The sequence below is a fragment of the Monopterus albus genome, unplaced genomic scaffold, assembly GCF_001952655.1.
Source record: "Monopterus albus unplaced genomic scaffold, M_albus_1.0 scaffold121.1, whole genome shotgun sequence".
Classification (NCBI taxonomy): domain Eukaryota; kingdom Metazoa; phylum Chordata; class Actinopteri; order Synbranchiformes; family Synbranchidae; genus Monopterus; species Monopterus albus.
This window is the reverse complement of record NW_018128001.1, coordinates 317,930-333,192: the sequence shown is the minus strand read 5'-3', so window position 1 is coordinate 333,192 and position 15,263 is coordinate 317,930.

The following is a 15,263-nucleotide window of genomic DNA, read 5'->3' as shown; positions in this document are numbered from 1 at the left end:
TCATTAGCTTCGTCATCTGTGGAGAATCTGGATTCGTTTGCTTATTGGACACATGGAAAGTTGGACTGTGTGATTGTTCTGGATGGAAAAATATGAACACGTTTTGAACGGACATTCACAAACCTTCTCTTAAGACGTCTGCTCTCTGGTGTTTAGTGGATTTATCTGAACCTCCTTCACGCTCCCTCCGTGGTGGCATTACATCCTCTGGCTTGGTAAATGTCTGGTGACCAAACCGGACCAGAACAGAGCAAAAGTGGATCACAACCCAGAAATGAGAAGCTGTTCTAACTGAAGGGGAAGCGTGGACCGGCTGAGGAAACCCGGAGATGACAGAAGAGAAATCAGGAAGGAGGGAGGAGGATTAGAGAGAAACGGGATGGAGCGCTGAAGAAGAGAGAACGGGTTTAAATATTCAGGTGTGAAATCAAAGGTGAGAGACAAAGACGAGAAAGTGTGAGCAGCCCGGTGGCTGACTGACAGACAGATGATGACGGAAACAGAATCGGGTGTTGCGAAGGAGGACGGTCGCCTGGCCGAGGTGAGGAGAGATGAAGAAGAGGGAGAGCTGAGCGAGGAAACAGCCAGATGGAGAATAGTCGGAGCCGAGGTGAAGGTGTGGGGCTGCTGGCTCCCTGCCTGCTTCTCAGGTGGTTATTCACGTGCTCTCTGCTAGTGAACAAGGAGGACTGTGGGTAGGGACTGTGCTTCGAAGTCTGGCCTGAGGGCAAACCAGTGCACGTTTGCATATGCGCACTGTACATTTTTCATCCAACGCCATTAGTCTGCTCCTCTATCAGCTGTCTGAAACTAAACACACATGGGACGGAGCCCGACAGACGTTGGCGACGTTCACTATAACCACAGTAGCTGTGTCTGGCCTTGGCACTGGGGGCACTGGGGGCACTGGGGCTCCCGGGGCTCCCGGAGCCAGGGGCGTGACGCTGCGCTCTGGGCAGAGCCTCTGGGACAATCCACATCTTCTGCCCAATACTTTGTGGTTTGTGCAGTTCTAGGCACAAAAACCAACACTTTGTGTTGATATGCTCTCAGTCACGAACACGCGCCTGCACACTGAGGCCCCTCACACTCCTCTGTGCATGTTGTGTGAAGGGCACAATAGTAAAGTTACAGTATGGTTCAAATCAGGATGACAACACAATCAATAGGTTGTAAATGTCTTTTGTCATTCCACATCTTCATGTGCAGTGTCATACTGCAGCACTGGGGCCTGTCAACTGGTGTGCAGTGTGATCTTAGTAACAACATGAGCACAAGGTAACGCGTTTAAAACCTGTCTACGATTTTCAACTGTAAATCCCATTTTCACCATCTGAAAACCAACGCATCCTTCAAATTAAATGATTAAATAGTCTTACTAAGTGTTTTTCTGATCTGACGTCCCCGTCAGGACGACATTTATTAATGCTTCCAAAACTTAGAGGCCTCGCTGTGGACCGTTGTGGTTCTAAAATCCAACTTGTAAATTGAGTCTGAGTCCAGGTCATGTGACCTTCTGGCCACTGTCAACACTGATCAGCACTGAGTTTCAGAAAGCCTGGGGGGGGGATGAGGAGGTGTTGAGGACCAAAGCGTCTCAGTCAGTGTCTGTATCTTTCTTTAGGATTAGGACGTGTTAGATGGCAGCCTGTTAAATGGATACAACCCTGGTAACTTTCAGGACTGTGGCCTCTGTCACAGCCCACTTTCTCCCTCTGCTTGAGTTTTCAGCTGAGCCGGCAGGGTGACCTGTGGATGGACGTGTCAGTCTGTGTGTTGCTCCACCTCTCTGGACCAGACTGAAATGTCACAACGGCTACTGGTTTTCTGTGAAATCTGGTTCATGGTCCCCAGAGGCTGAGTCCTGCAGCCTTTGGTGATGCTCTGACTTCTAGTGTCATCATCAGATCTGAAGTTTAGTTTGTCTAGTACTTTGGTGCAGAGTCTAACAATACCCATCAGCTCCCTGACAACCATCACAAGGCAAACGGCAGAAAGATGGCACTCCTGTTATAAAGTGTGATCGGCCGCTGCAGCGCTCTGCTGTTTGGAGTTTTCTTGCTGGGTGACTGTTTCTGGCAAAGCTTTCTCTGCGGGCTGAACACAGCCTCAGTATTAGTTACACTGTCTTGATTTGTTCTGTCGACCCCCAGCCCATGTCTCTCCTTAGTTTTTCCTCCTTCCTCATCTTCACTTCTCCTTCTCCTTCCCCGACTCCTCCTGGCTGCTGCATTCATTTCCCTCATTTCCTTGGTTTTGCACCTTGTCTGTTTTTCCACTGTGTCATACAGACATGGACACTTCATAGTCAAGGTAAAATGTGTATAAAGATGTTTTCCCACATATGAACCGCTGAAGGCACCTGAAGACAAATGCATTATGAACCAGAACCTACTCATTCATAATTCACGGGCCTGTGGAGCCAGGTGAAAGAAAACGGCTGAGGGATGGTGTAAACACCGACAGCTGGCTCCTCGGGGCCACTTCTAATTCTACACTTCTAAAACTGTAGATCTGAGGTCGAGGCTGTGAGGGTGCTTATCAGCAGGACTCTCATTACACTGATTTCCTGCCTCGGTGGCGACAGTGCATTTTTAGTAAAGTCTAATTTGGTGCACTGTGATTTGTGATGGAGTCCTCTGTGTCCCCCTTCCTCCCACTCTCTGGGTAACCCTCCCTCTGGTCCACACACGTGCACAGTTAATACACAGGAAGCAAACGGGGTGAGTTACAAGTCACTGAAGCCTGTTGCTGCTGGTGTGAGTCAGTATCTTCACAGTGATGCACAGCGGAGACGTAGCTCAGAGTCTGGGCTTGTAAACAAAAGCTGCTCTAACCGTTCATCTAGTAAAGACAAACAAGCTGTGAATAGCAGGGCGGCTTCAGAGACGCCAGTCAGAATGAAGGTCCCACAATCACAGGTTTGATCCCTGGAGAAGTCGTCCTGGACAGAACAAACACCAGCGCGTGGCCATCGTGAAACAAGTGAGTTGCAGATATGATGTAATACAACATTCTGCAGTGGGTTTGATACTGTTGCTAATTGTGATCCGCTGAGTGTGTGTGTGTGTGTGTGTGAGTGTGTTCCATTTAAGAGCAGAGGTTTTCGAGCTGTGGTCTGCGGCCCCCTGGTGGGCCGTGGAGGTGTTGCAGGTGGTCTCTGACTAGTCAATAATGGAATCAGTTTATTTTAATAAACACATTTTCATGTTTTAATTATAGTTATAGTGAACAATCAAATTCACACAAAAAGGTGACTTTGAAGATTTAAAGCTGTGCCCATCTGGTCTACCCACGGCACCACGGTGATCGTAGCGTGGTGGTCCCTGGGCCACAGTCGGTCGAAAACCCCTGTTTAAGAGGATTCATGAGATTCGAAGTGTCTGTACTTGGTGGCAGACAGAGATGAGATGAAAATAAAGATGTGGTTATCACCATTAAAGCTGGATTTATTGCCCGACTGTTGAATTAGGCTGCGTTAGGTTTAGCTGGTGTCATTTACAGCAGCTTCAGTAAAGACAGAGCCCTTCTCTTTACTGTTGTAGATTTAAACTGATAAAACTACCATTTTGTCCATCAGTCTACGTCTTCACCAGCTGAAAACATGTTTTAGACAGTCTTGCAAACATGTCTCTCAGAGCAGGGTCTGTCTCCTTGTTTCCGTGGCGCTCCCCCACCCCCCACGTCTCCTCCTCTTCGGTGATACCCGAGCGGATCGACCAACCTGCATCTCGCTCCACTGTAGCTTCCCCAGCTGCTCCTCGGCGCCCAAACGAGCCTGCGCAATGGCCACTCGTCAAGTGTAGGAAACCAATAGCGCGTCTGCGCTGGCGAAGGGGGAGAGAGTGAGAGACAACACAGGCAGAGAGAGAGAGGCAGCGCCAGTCAGTCAAAACACACGGGATGAAGCAGAAGCACACGAGCCGTTTCCTCCGGTAAATAAGCAGGAGCCTGGCAATTACCGGCGGACAGCGGAGGGGGGACTTTGGGGACACAGCCATGGCGACAGGAGGAGGAGGCGTAAGACGGCGGAGGAAAACGGGGCTGCTGGGATTCAGCTGGAAAACCTGCTACTTTCCCATTCTGTTCTGGGTCGTTTCCGTGTGCGGGGAGGAGAAGACGTTCATTGTGGAGGTAGGCGGTGACGTCCCGCTCTTGGCGGGCACAACACGTAGGCGCAGCCCAGCATCCACATCCACACACGGTTCTTTAGTAGAATGTCAGGGCGATCTGTGGTTTTATCTCCTATATAGGAAACAGAACATCGGTGTCCTCCGTCCTTCACTCCATCTGAACACGCGGGTTGAACGGAGTCGTGCGCTCCTCGGGGTGTTTTTATGCGCGTTCACTCTCTTCTCTTTTACCTGCTGTTCCCCTCTCTCATCCCGTCTGCCTTCCCCAGCCATGAAAGTGATACCTGCCGTGAGCAGGGACAGAGAAATAAAAGATTCAGTGAAATGAATAAATGAGGGCAGCGACGTGTGTCCGTTTAAAGGCTCCTCGCTCTCTGCTTTCAGACGCTGCAGCGGAGTTGGCACCGAACGTCTCCAGCTGTCCTCCAGTGAATTTACTGATTAAAAACAAAGAAGGCCTGATTGCTCATTACGTGTAATGGTTTCCGTTTGGTTTCGGCTTCTCCCGGCCGCTGTGCAGGCTCTTGAATCGCAAATCATTTGTTCCGGAGGTGGGACTCGGAGTGTCCGGTTTATTAATGCCCCGTCTCTTGTGCGCAATTGGAAACACGGTGAGCAGGGAGGGTCAGTGTGCACATGGTGGCTGAGCTCTCAACTCATGTGGTCAGTAGAAATGCATCAGCATGCAAAGCATTCAGGTGAGTGCTCTGCTTCATGAACAAAGCGTCTCCTCTTCACCGAGTCCAAATATAGCCTCCTTCCATAATTTATGGAAATGGAAGAGAGTTGGAGGAGAAAAGGAGTGGGGGGGGGGCAGCAGACAGTCTAAATGAAAACAGGGCAGGAGGGAAGTTTATGAGCGCAGCGTGGCTATGAGATGATGCTCACGGTGGTGTGCGTTGGTTTCAGCAGGTCTGACATCCTCTCTCTATAACGGCGGTGTTTGCAAAGCAGACGTGCGTGATGCACTTACCTTCTATATAATGTGGGTGGTATTATGAAGTCTTCAGCTCTGGGAGACGACGTTATTTAGTGATGCTACTGCTGCTAGTGACACTTTCATTCAGACAAAGGACGCGCCTGTGGCTGCGCGGAGCCGACAGCCGGGGTCTGTCACGGAGCCGGACAAAGACGAGCCTTGTGCTGATGTGGCCTCTCGCACACGTTGTTGCCATAATTCAAGGTGTGAATAATGTGCTGCCTGGAAGCCTTCGGTCCATTTTCAGCTGGCAGGTTGTTCATATGACAGAAACGTAAAGAATCTGTTTATGTCTGAGGATGCCATGGGATCGTTCCAGCCTAGGGAGGCTACTGATTATTCTGTGGATGATATTCTCAAGTCTAAGATGCAGGAAGCAGTGAAAACACGTCCCCCTGTTGTACGTGCTCATATAATTATTTGTCCAACCAACGAGTTTTAGTTTTTCAGTCACATAAAACAAAGACATCAACAAAACCTGAAAATGTAAAACCAAGTCATGTTTGTTTTCTCTTAAACTGATGATTAAAATGGTTTCCAATTAATTCTCTGTTGACGAACTGATCAGTCACACTACTTTACTGCAGCCCAAACTGAATAAGTGTTTTCTTGGTAGAATAAATTTTCTTCTCATTAAATATTTTGCATCTCTGAATGATCATCAGAAATAATTCCATGTTCATTTCTTAAGAGCAGATCTAATGATTTTTCCTCTGGAACATGTTCAGTGAGTCGAGCTTCCCCTGCAGTCAGCCAGTCACAACGCGCTCAGCCTCGGATGTTCACGTCTCTGTGCACCTGGTGTAGCAGCATGAACCACGACATGGTCTGTTTGAGATGACGTCTTACCTGGGGTCTTGTTTTTCTGAATCGGAGGCTCAGTGCCACAACAAAGACCTGAGGATGAGGGCTCCGGTGTAGATCATCACTGACACTAATAATGAAGTCACTCCCCTGTGATCTGTGGGCTCGAGCTGGTGGAGCTTTGGCTCTAGGGTTGTCTGCCTGCCCTGTTGTTGTGCTCGAGCAGAGCTCACACCGGCTGTGCCACAGGGACACGGTGGTGTTGTCAAGATCACAGTGAAGCTGCTTGTGTTTGGTGGTTGTCGCACTGTACATGTGGCTGAACTGAAAGGAGTGTGTGCACACTGAGATCTCCTTATGATGACACCTCTGCAGCAGAGACAGAGAACCGGCTGCTGAGGTCCTACTGATGTTTCTGTCAGTCTGAATGAAATGTTTTGATCATGTCTCAGCCGTTATTTGTTCCCCTGCTTCACTGGGTGGTGGGTGTCACCTTAAAGTTTACAGTAGGCTTTGGTGCTGGGATGGAACAAGGTGCAAAGCGCCCACTTGTTTCCTACCCTGTCTGGGAATAAACATCTGTTCAGCCGAGGCTGATGGGAGTGTCCAAAGGAATCTGCCTGTAATCACAGAGGTTTCACCTTCAGTGCTGTAGTGGCTGGTGGTCTGTCTTAGATGTAGAGTGAAAAATTGAGGAACATGCTGTTTTTTATTTTTGTTTGTTTTATGCCAAGGTTCAAATCCTAAATGAGAGATTGCACTACGTTACTGAAGCTAAGCCAGATGTGATGTAATGACTTCAGCTCTCTGAATACTGAAAACCGACAGTCTCACTGTGCAGCACATGCAGCCAAACAGCACGAGTTTGTCTGAAACCAACAACCTGATGTTCTTCCCCTTTGTGCAGCGATTAGCCAGGTGTTTGCTGCAGCGCCGGCCTGTTTTCCTTCTTTCCATGTGTACAGTTGGATGAAACACTCAGTTTTGCCTTTAGATGTGTTCAGACCAAAGAAACAGTGAGTGCTGGAGCTCCCAGTTAGTGTGGTCAGAATATGGGGTTTCTGCCCAACTGGGCTCCTTTTTCTTTGATTAGGTAGAAAAGATTGGTTTGTTACAAAGTGGGCTGCTGTTTTGTACCATTACAGATGAGAGTGGTCAGAATATGGGGTTTCTGCCCAAATGGGCTCCTTTAATTTGGTTTGTTACAAAGTGGGCTGGTGTTTTGTACCATTACATATGAGTTGTTAGGATATATTCCACGGGTTTAAGCTGCGGTGGATGTGCAGAGGGAGACAGCTGAGGTGAAAGGGATGAGCAAACCTGTAAATATTGTGTAAGAAAATACTGTAATGCCTATAATCACCCCCGTCACTGCCTAATGCAATCAGTTTAGGTGCTGGTCAAAGTCATCAATCCGTTATTTTTACAGCGTACTTAGAAGGTACATCCCAAGTCTCTTATGTGATCATTCCTCACTCCTTCCTTAACCACAATGACTTCAGGGTTGAAGGAGACTTGAGGACATCCTGGGACTCTCACATCTGCTCTGAGGAGCGAGGATCGCAGGAGAGAGGACACCATCCTTTGTGCAAGTCCACTATAGACCAGCACTCCCCTTTTATCAAACACCAGTTGACCACGGGACGCTTCTGGTGAAGGATCCGAGGGAAGAACATCTCGTATCTCTAAAAGCTTTTTTTTTCAATTCCTCTTCGCTTCCACCTTTTCATTATGTTTTCAGTGGGAGGGACTAAGATGCAGGTGAGGAACACCTGGACAGGATACTTGGGATGAAGCCTTAGTTTCCTTCAAATTAGATTATTAGCATTTACGTCTCAGATTCCTTTTTACTTTGAAGCTACTCTGTCCTTCCTCATGTAGAACATGTAGCCGTGTTAGCGTGGAGCAGCAGGAACAGGATCATTTAGAGCAGCTCTGCTCAACACGAGCCATGTCAGTCGTTCAACAGCACCACACTGTGCCATGAAACTTCAGCCACATCAGCTTCAGGTTGCTGCTGTGATACAAACACAGCGTCGCCTTCTCAGCCTCTAATCACAGAGGGAAGCTCGAGCTCAGGAGCGAAGCTGCCGCAGAGGAAACGCAGATGGTTGGTTGGTTTGCAGACGAGCAGGGAGAGAGCGGAGGGAGAAGGAGGCGTTCGGCTCTTTGTCTGACTCACTGGTTCATGCTCCTTTGTCTGTTTGCCTGTTTACACAACAGGTCAGATGCTGTGTGTGTGTTTGAAAGAACATTTTTGGCTGGCAGGTATAGACAACTGTTGTGTGGGCCGTAGCCGTTGTTGTGTTGCTGCGTAGCCTTTTTGTGGTGATGGATGAGCAATAGATGAACTTAATGTCAGTGACCGTCCTAATGCTGCTGATCGATTGATTAGATGATGAGCATGTTTATTGACCACATACTGAGTGTTGATGGTAGTTGGATTTTAAAGATTGAGGTTAACAGGAAACATCTGAGACTTACAATCTGATGCCGTTCTGTTTTGTTCCTCGCTTTCCAAGCAGCAGGGCTGAAAATCAAAGTGTGTGTGTGTGTGTGTGTGTGTGTGTGTGTTGTTCTTCTTCACTTTGTTTGGGTATGATTCACATTTTTTGTTCTTGTAATCACTGTACACTGGGTTTATCAGATTGTTCATGCTGCAAAGTGTTTGCTACTGAAGACGAGGTTAACGAGAGCACCGCAACAGAATCACACAGTGAATCTGTGGGCTATGAAATCAAAACTCCATGGAGCCAGAACACTTCTCACCTGAGTCACTAGATTTATCTTAATCCAGGATTACTGATTCAAGTCAGACTTTGTCACTGCTGCCTGACTGACGCACGAGTTTGGGGGCCAATGCCAAATATTTAGAGGATACTGAAGCTTTGTTCACACATCCCATATCACGAGTTAACATTTCTGATAAGATCCCGACCCAAAAACACACTGGGCAGATGTTTCACAGAAACCGGAGAGAGAAACATCTTCTCTACATTTCTCTGCTTTAGTTAGTTGCCATTTCTCACCTGACACATACTGAGTTGGTATCAGCTGATGCATGGACCTGGTTGACTGATCAGTCCTGCTCTGTAACACGTTCTTCCTCTTACACATGAATAAGTAGAATAATTACAAAAAGTAACAGCATCATAAAATCCAAACGTTTCCATGCTGCACTTTGGAACAATGACAAAACTCTGTCCTTGTTCATGGGAACATGTCTGAGCGGTGAGGACCCCACAACAGGTGTAGCGTTCCCTCCACGTGGTCCTGTTTAGCTCCTGTAAGTGATTTCTAACTTTGCTGGGTAAACCACAGAGTATTACAACAGCCAGGCTGCTGAGGAGAAAAGTCAGAGCCTCTGTGTCACTCAGACACTTTAGTGAGATAACAAGCAGATTTGAGGAGAAATGGCTTTAGACGGTGAGAACAGACACTGTTGTCAGGACTGTGTCTATATTTGATAGAAGGGTGAGATCCAGGAGAGGAGGCTGGACCTGGAGGGATCTGATGTTGGACTGGCACCACGCTCTGTGTTTTGGTGAGTCTTACACTTCCTTAGGGATAAAGACCTGAACTGGAACAGTCACAGACTGGTAGCAGTAAGACGCCATGTTGGTGGTGATGATGTCATGGAGACAGTGATGACGTTGTGGATGACGTGGTACTGATGGAGGTGAGGACAGTGCAGCCGGTGAAGCTGATGGTCTTTATCAGATGGTGCTTCCAAAGCTCCCCGGGCCCGTTTCTGCCGGTTGTTCTCCTCCCTCCAAGGAGCAGAGCCACCCAGGGGAAGGCTGCTCCCTGGGGGCTGTCAACACTACATTGCACCCGAGAAACAGGCTAAATGAGCCTGCACCGCCGCGCTGACCAGGCCTCTGTGCGTGCGTGTGAATCAACAGCTGTTACTAGTAGTCTTTGTCCTGGTTTGCCTCCGTGTGGTGAAGCGCACGCTTCCGGAGCCTGTGCTTCGTTTTCCTGTCTATTTTTGCGCTCGCCACCCACTGCGCGTGCAGAACAATTTGGCTTCCTGATCGACAGGCTCATTGTTTTGCAGTCCGTCCTCTCTCTCCCTCTTTATTCATCTGTCTCCAGTTTGTTCACACCTCTCCTCTCCAGCCATTGTCTCTGTCGTCCACCCACACGCACGTCACCGTACACTCAGTGCAGGCTGCAGCAGTAAATGTGAGGAGTTGTTGCCATTGTGCATTTGATGAGGGCATTGTGCTGTTTGTGCGCAGCGAGCCGGAGACGACATGTGAAGAGCAGGACTGTGGTGGCCGCTTGGTTCCGCTGGACCCAGTCGATCCACTGCTCCGAATAACGTCTGTCATCACAATGCATCGCTGCCTGGTGGGTCGCTCTGTTCTGCCACAGAGAAGCCTGATGCAACTTTACAGCAGGAAAATCACCTGGTGCCATTTTTAAAACTGTATTTCATTACATTTAGTCTCATGAAGTGACGCTGTTGAATTCATCAGTAATGACAAAGTGACGTCGGAGCTAATTATGAATTTGAGAGCATTTTGTCATGAGTTCTAACTTATGACTTAATAGTTAAAAAGTCATCAGCACTAATAAGAGCAACCTTCTTTCCAAGTGGTGAACAATCAGTTTTGAACTATAGATCATTAAAACCTTTAAGAATGAGGCGGCTGGTTCCACCTGACTGTCATCTGAGAATGCTGTGACCCAACCCTGACCCTTCCTCGAACCCTGACCCTGTGGTTTCTCTGCCTAGACTTAACCATGTATAAGGAGAAGTGGCCGCTGCCCTTTGTTTTCGTTGCCATGTCACAATCTTCAAGGTGGTGTTGTGAGACTATAGTAGGTTGTGCATTTTGATGTGAGACTGGTTTGGGAAAGTTATTAACTGTACAGTCATTAATAACAGGCCACGAGTTTCATCAGGGTTAGTACAGTAAATACTCCACAGCCTTGAATTACTGATCAGTATTTGACAACAAAACGCTGAATGTCCAGGTGTAAATGTTCATAAACACACTTAAAGTTCTTACAAGGACATAGTGCCTAATGTGTAGTGTATGTTGTGACTGTTATAATCCATGTATTTCATGTTTGTGTACTGCTTATAAATGAGGGAGGTTCAAATAAAACACGATGCCCTTTTCTGGAAGGTCAGAGGTCAAATTCATAGTCTGTCTCACCGACTGCTGGTGGAGGAGAAACACAAACACTCTGTTGTCAGGAGTTGATTGTTAAAGCATGTTGTGCTTTGCCTTAATAAAGCCGTTAGCAGTTTAGCTCCTTTATAAAGGAGGACTTTGTGGAAAGCTCTCACTGAACACTTCCCCTCAGTAGCTGGTTGTATACTGGTTATATAGCTGAATTAACACATCAGGTTAAGAAATCAGCCTCTGAAGGAACATTGACCTCTGCTCTCAACAAAACAGACAAACTTGACCTTTTATAAATTTTATTAACTAGTCTACGACTACATTACTAAACTAATAACTGGATGAATGTGAGCATATGAGTCAGACTGAACGTCATGAAATTCATCAGCTGTTATTACACAAGTTGCGTGAGCTTTAGGCGCCTTCATGTGGATTCTGTGTCCCAGAACAAGTGTCGTCTGTGAGGGGGAAGGCCTCACATCTGACGCGAGTCGTAAAACGGCTCCTCTGGTCGAACTCGATGTTGGGATGAGATAACGAATGGCCTTGCAGTCTGCAGCCAGCTCCTCAGAGATCAGCACACAGGTGAATGCAAAGTGTCCGTCGCTCACTGAGAATGCTGCAGGTTCAGGTTTTGGAACCATAAACGTCTCTGATGCTGATGGGGACTCGTTTTACTTCTAAAAACAGTCCATTGCATCGTCTTCAGGAATTCCTCTGTGATTCTCTCTCTGCTGTATATTCACTATAGGATTAAACAAAAAGCTAAAATCAGTTGCTTGTCTGCGTTTTCTTCCCTGCTGCTCATGAAAACCCACTGATGGGAGTTTTCAGGCATGTGACTGACACCTGGAGCTGCTGGGTCAGGTCCAGATTGTTAGGCTCATACACTGAATAGTTCATATAAAACAGTTGTTGAAAAGAGAGTAGTGTATCAACCGGTCCTCTTGATTTATAATGAACGTTTCCTTTTATGGTGGTTTTTTTCCTGCGGAGTCACGAACCGCCCCTTTTTACGATAAGGTCACTGGTGATGATCAGCCTTATCTGCATAAACTCTGCAAACAGAGTAGAAAAGGGTGAGAAGACAAAGACGACAAGCTGCAGCAGGAGACAGGACGTCAGCCAGCGAAGGGACGCACTCTTAGATACTGACACGACCAAAGGAGAAAAGAAATGTAAGAAGGAAAGGGATTGTTTTGACGGTACAACAGCCAAATGGTCGATGGAGTGGACAGAGGTGCGCCCCCAGTCGACAGGTAGAGGGAGCATTAACGCTGCACTGTTTCCTCCCCGTCATCTGGCTCATGTCCTCTTGTCTCTGTGATGTGACTCATACCTCCTGCAAACCGGACGTAACAGGATTAAACCACATTACATCAGTTATTTCTCTGTACACATTTTATGCATTATTGGAATTCGAGGTTAAGGCACACACTTAGTTCTGCCCATTTATTTCCAAAGAGCTATTTGTCACAGTTAAACCTGCACCAGGTGAGACGGTTGTTGTGTTGTCTGTAATGACACTAGGAGTGTTTGGCTTGTAGAGGACTGGGCGTAATGACTGAAATGTTTGGGTCCGTGATCGCAGGTCTTTTGTTTTGAACATGAATTTGAACTGATTGATTGTAGCAGGAGTCGTAACGGCATTTGCGTCCACCTGTCCAGGGTCTGTTTGAATACAAAGTGGCATTTTAAGCACTTTAGCAAATGTTGTTAGTTTTTTCCACCACTGTATTTGGGTTGATTTGTCACAGACCTTCTCGTACAAAGAGAAGAAACATGCTCCTTGTACTGTGTCGCTCCCTTTCATGCTCAAACACTGTACTTTCCCCCACAGTTACTGGTTGGTTTACAGATAAAACATGTTGGGATGCGTTGCCACAGATTAAACCACACAACTGTGTAATGAAATCAGCTAAATTAGCTCCACCCCAACCTCAACAACCAAATACAGTACCTCTTACACACAACGACACAAACTGGCCTGTAGTCTGCATGAAGTCTCTTCAACACTGAGTTTAATGAGCTTGGTTGCTTAAGCAGAGGTTTACCAAAGTCACCATGGCCACAACTTTCTCTCACATTATTCGGTTGACTGTGGTTTGGAGCTGCGACGTGCAGGTGGCGTGCAGGCGGCGTGCAGGCGGCCTACAGCAATGTTCGCCGTTGTTTTTGTGCATCTTTTTTGTAGGTTTCTGTAGGAGACAGCTTCACAGTTTATCATCAGTTAATCTGATTGTTTTCTTGATGAATCTTTGGTTAAAATACAGCAGAAGTGTAAGATGTGTGTCCAAGGTGACGTCTACAGGAAAAACAAAATATTCAGTCAGCTTATTGATTAATTACCTAATCACACTAAACATGGAGGCCTTCATGGAAAGCCACTGTACAAATTATACTTGCAGATCCCTGTAATACCCAGCGCTGTGCATTTCTGTAGCGTTTGTAGCAGCAGGTTGCAGCTCTAAATGAGAGTCCAACTGTGAAGCGGAGCCTCCTAACCTGAGGCACTAGCAGGACGGAAATGCAAGTGCAGCTCTAATTAAAAATAGATACCGGTCAGGGCTCAGTCAGCTGTGAGGAGAAGTGGCTCGCTGCTCCACGAGCTCCCTGGGTGCAGCGCAGAGGGGCTTGGAGCGCAGGCGATGTCTGGTCGCTGTGGTGGCGCAGGAAGTGGAAAGGGTTTCACACAGAGATGCAAATTTAATTTAGCTCTGTGCCTGCAGCCAGCACAGATCATGCTGGTGGAGCATCACAGTGTTCATCACTGATCCTGCTGTAACGGAGCTGTTTGTCAGGAGCTTTAGGACATTTTGTCTTCTGGACTTGTACATGAAAAGGACTGGACAGTTAAAATTTGGAAATGTGCAGCAGTGGTACAGTACATGGGATCACCCATCGGGACAGGAAGTGGTGCTGAAAGGCATTGACTTGCATATTGTGCTCAAGTACAGTTTTGAGTTATCTGTACTTGAGTATTTCCATGTCCTGCTCCTTCATCCTGTGACTTCACTCCATGTCAGAGACAAACCGTGTACTTTTTACTACACTACATGTACCTGATACCTTCAGGTCCAGAATCAGATGAATCAAACCAAACCCAGTAGAACCATCAGACTCTATTGATCCCAGTAGGAAATCCACCAGCTACCCAGCAGGATGGAAAGTACTTCCCAGTATAAGTATATAAGGTAGTTACCATCAGCTCCACCTTTAGCCAACATTGAATTGGTGAATAACTATAATCCAGTCATTTAATATCAAATGACTTTTAGTACTTGAAGGTTATTTTGATGCTAATACTTTTGTACTTAAGTAACTTTTAACAGTATTTCTATACAGTTTTATTGTTGACTTTACTTTCGTACAGTAAATAATCTGAGTACTTCCACTGCACCGCTGTCAGGAGGTCGGGTCCCTGGAGTCCGTTCCTACGACCCGGTGACCTTTCAGCCCTGTTTTAACCTCCACAGCTCCTGAGAACAGCGTTGTGCCCTTACACCTGCTAAACACTCCACTGTTCTCACCTGCTAGTTGCAGACTTTGTGTATGTGCTGTTTGCTGTTGGGCAGGTAGTTGATCTGCTTCGTTACAAAAGAAAGTGGCTGGAAATGGCAGTACGAGAGTGACTGAGAGCCAAACCAGGACGGTGATTAGAAAGCTGCAGTCGTGTGATGACTGTGGGTTCATCACTACAAGCAGCGCCGTTCACATAGTGATTTGGTCCATTGTTAATAGAAAATATTGATTATAGAAGCTTTGGTTGTCCTGCCACCGTGTGTTGTTCCAACCTTTCGTCGCTGTGGTCGAGCCTTTGTCACATCCTGAAGAGTTTTTCCTTGAGCTGACGCTGTAACGATCCCACAGCAGCTTCAGTGCCGCGCTGCCGTTCTTCTGATGTTTGTGCACGTGGGTCACAGAGGTCAGCTGGTACTGTGATGGTTCTTCTGGTGATTTGTGCATCACTAGTTAGTACAAATATTTATTTCATTGCAGGCTTGAATCAGCTTCAGTCTCTCTAAGGTCACATGGTTGAAGGTTCGCTGATTGTACTTTATAGTTGCTCAGTAACTATGCAGATGCAAATTAATAACACCCAGTGACAAAAAGGAAGAGGGACAAAAGCTGCAGGTTGCTCAGAAGTGAAACGAACTACATGTACTCAGAAGATTCAAATGGCCCCAGGTTTTAGCAGTTAGCTAG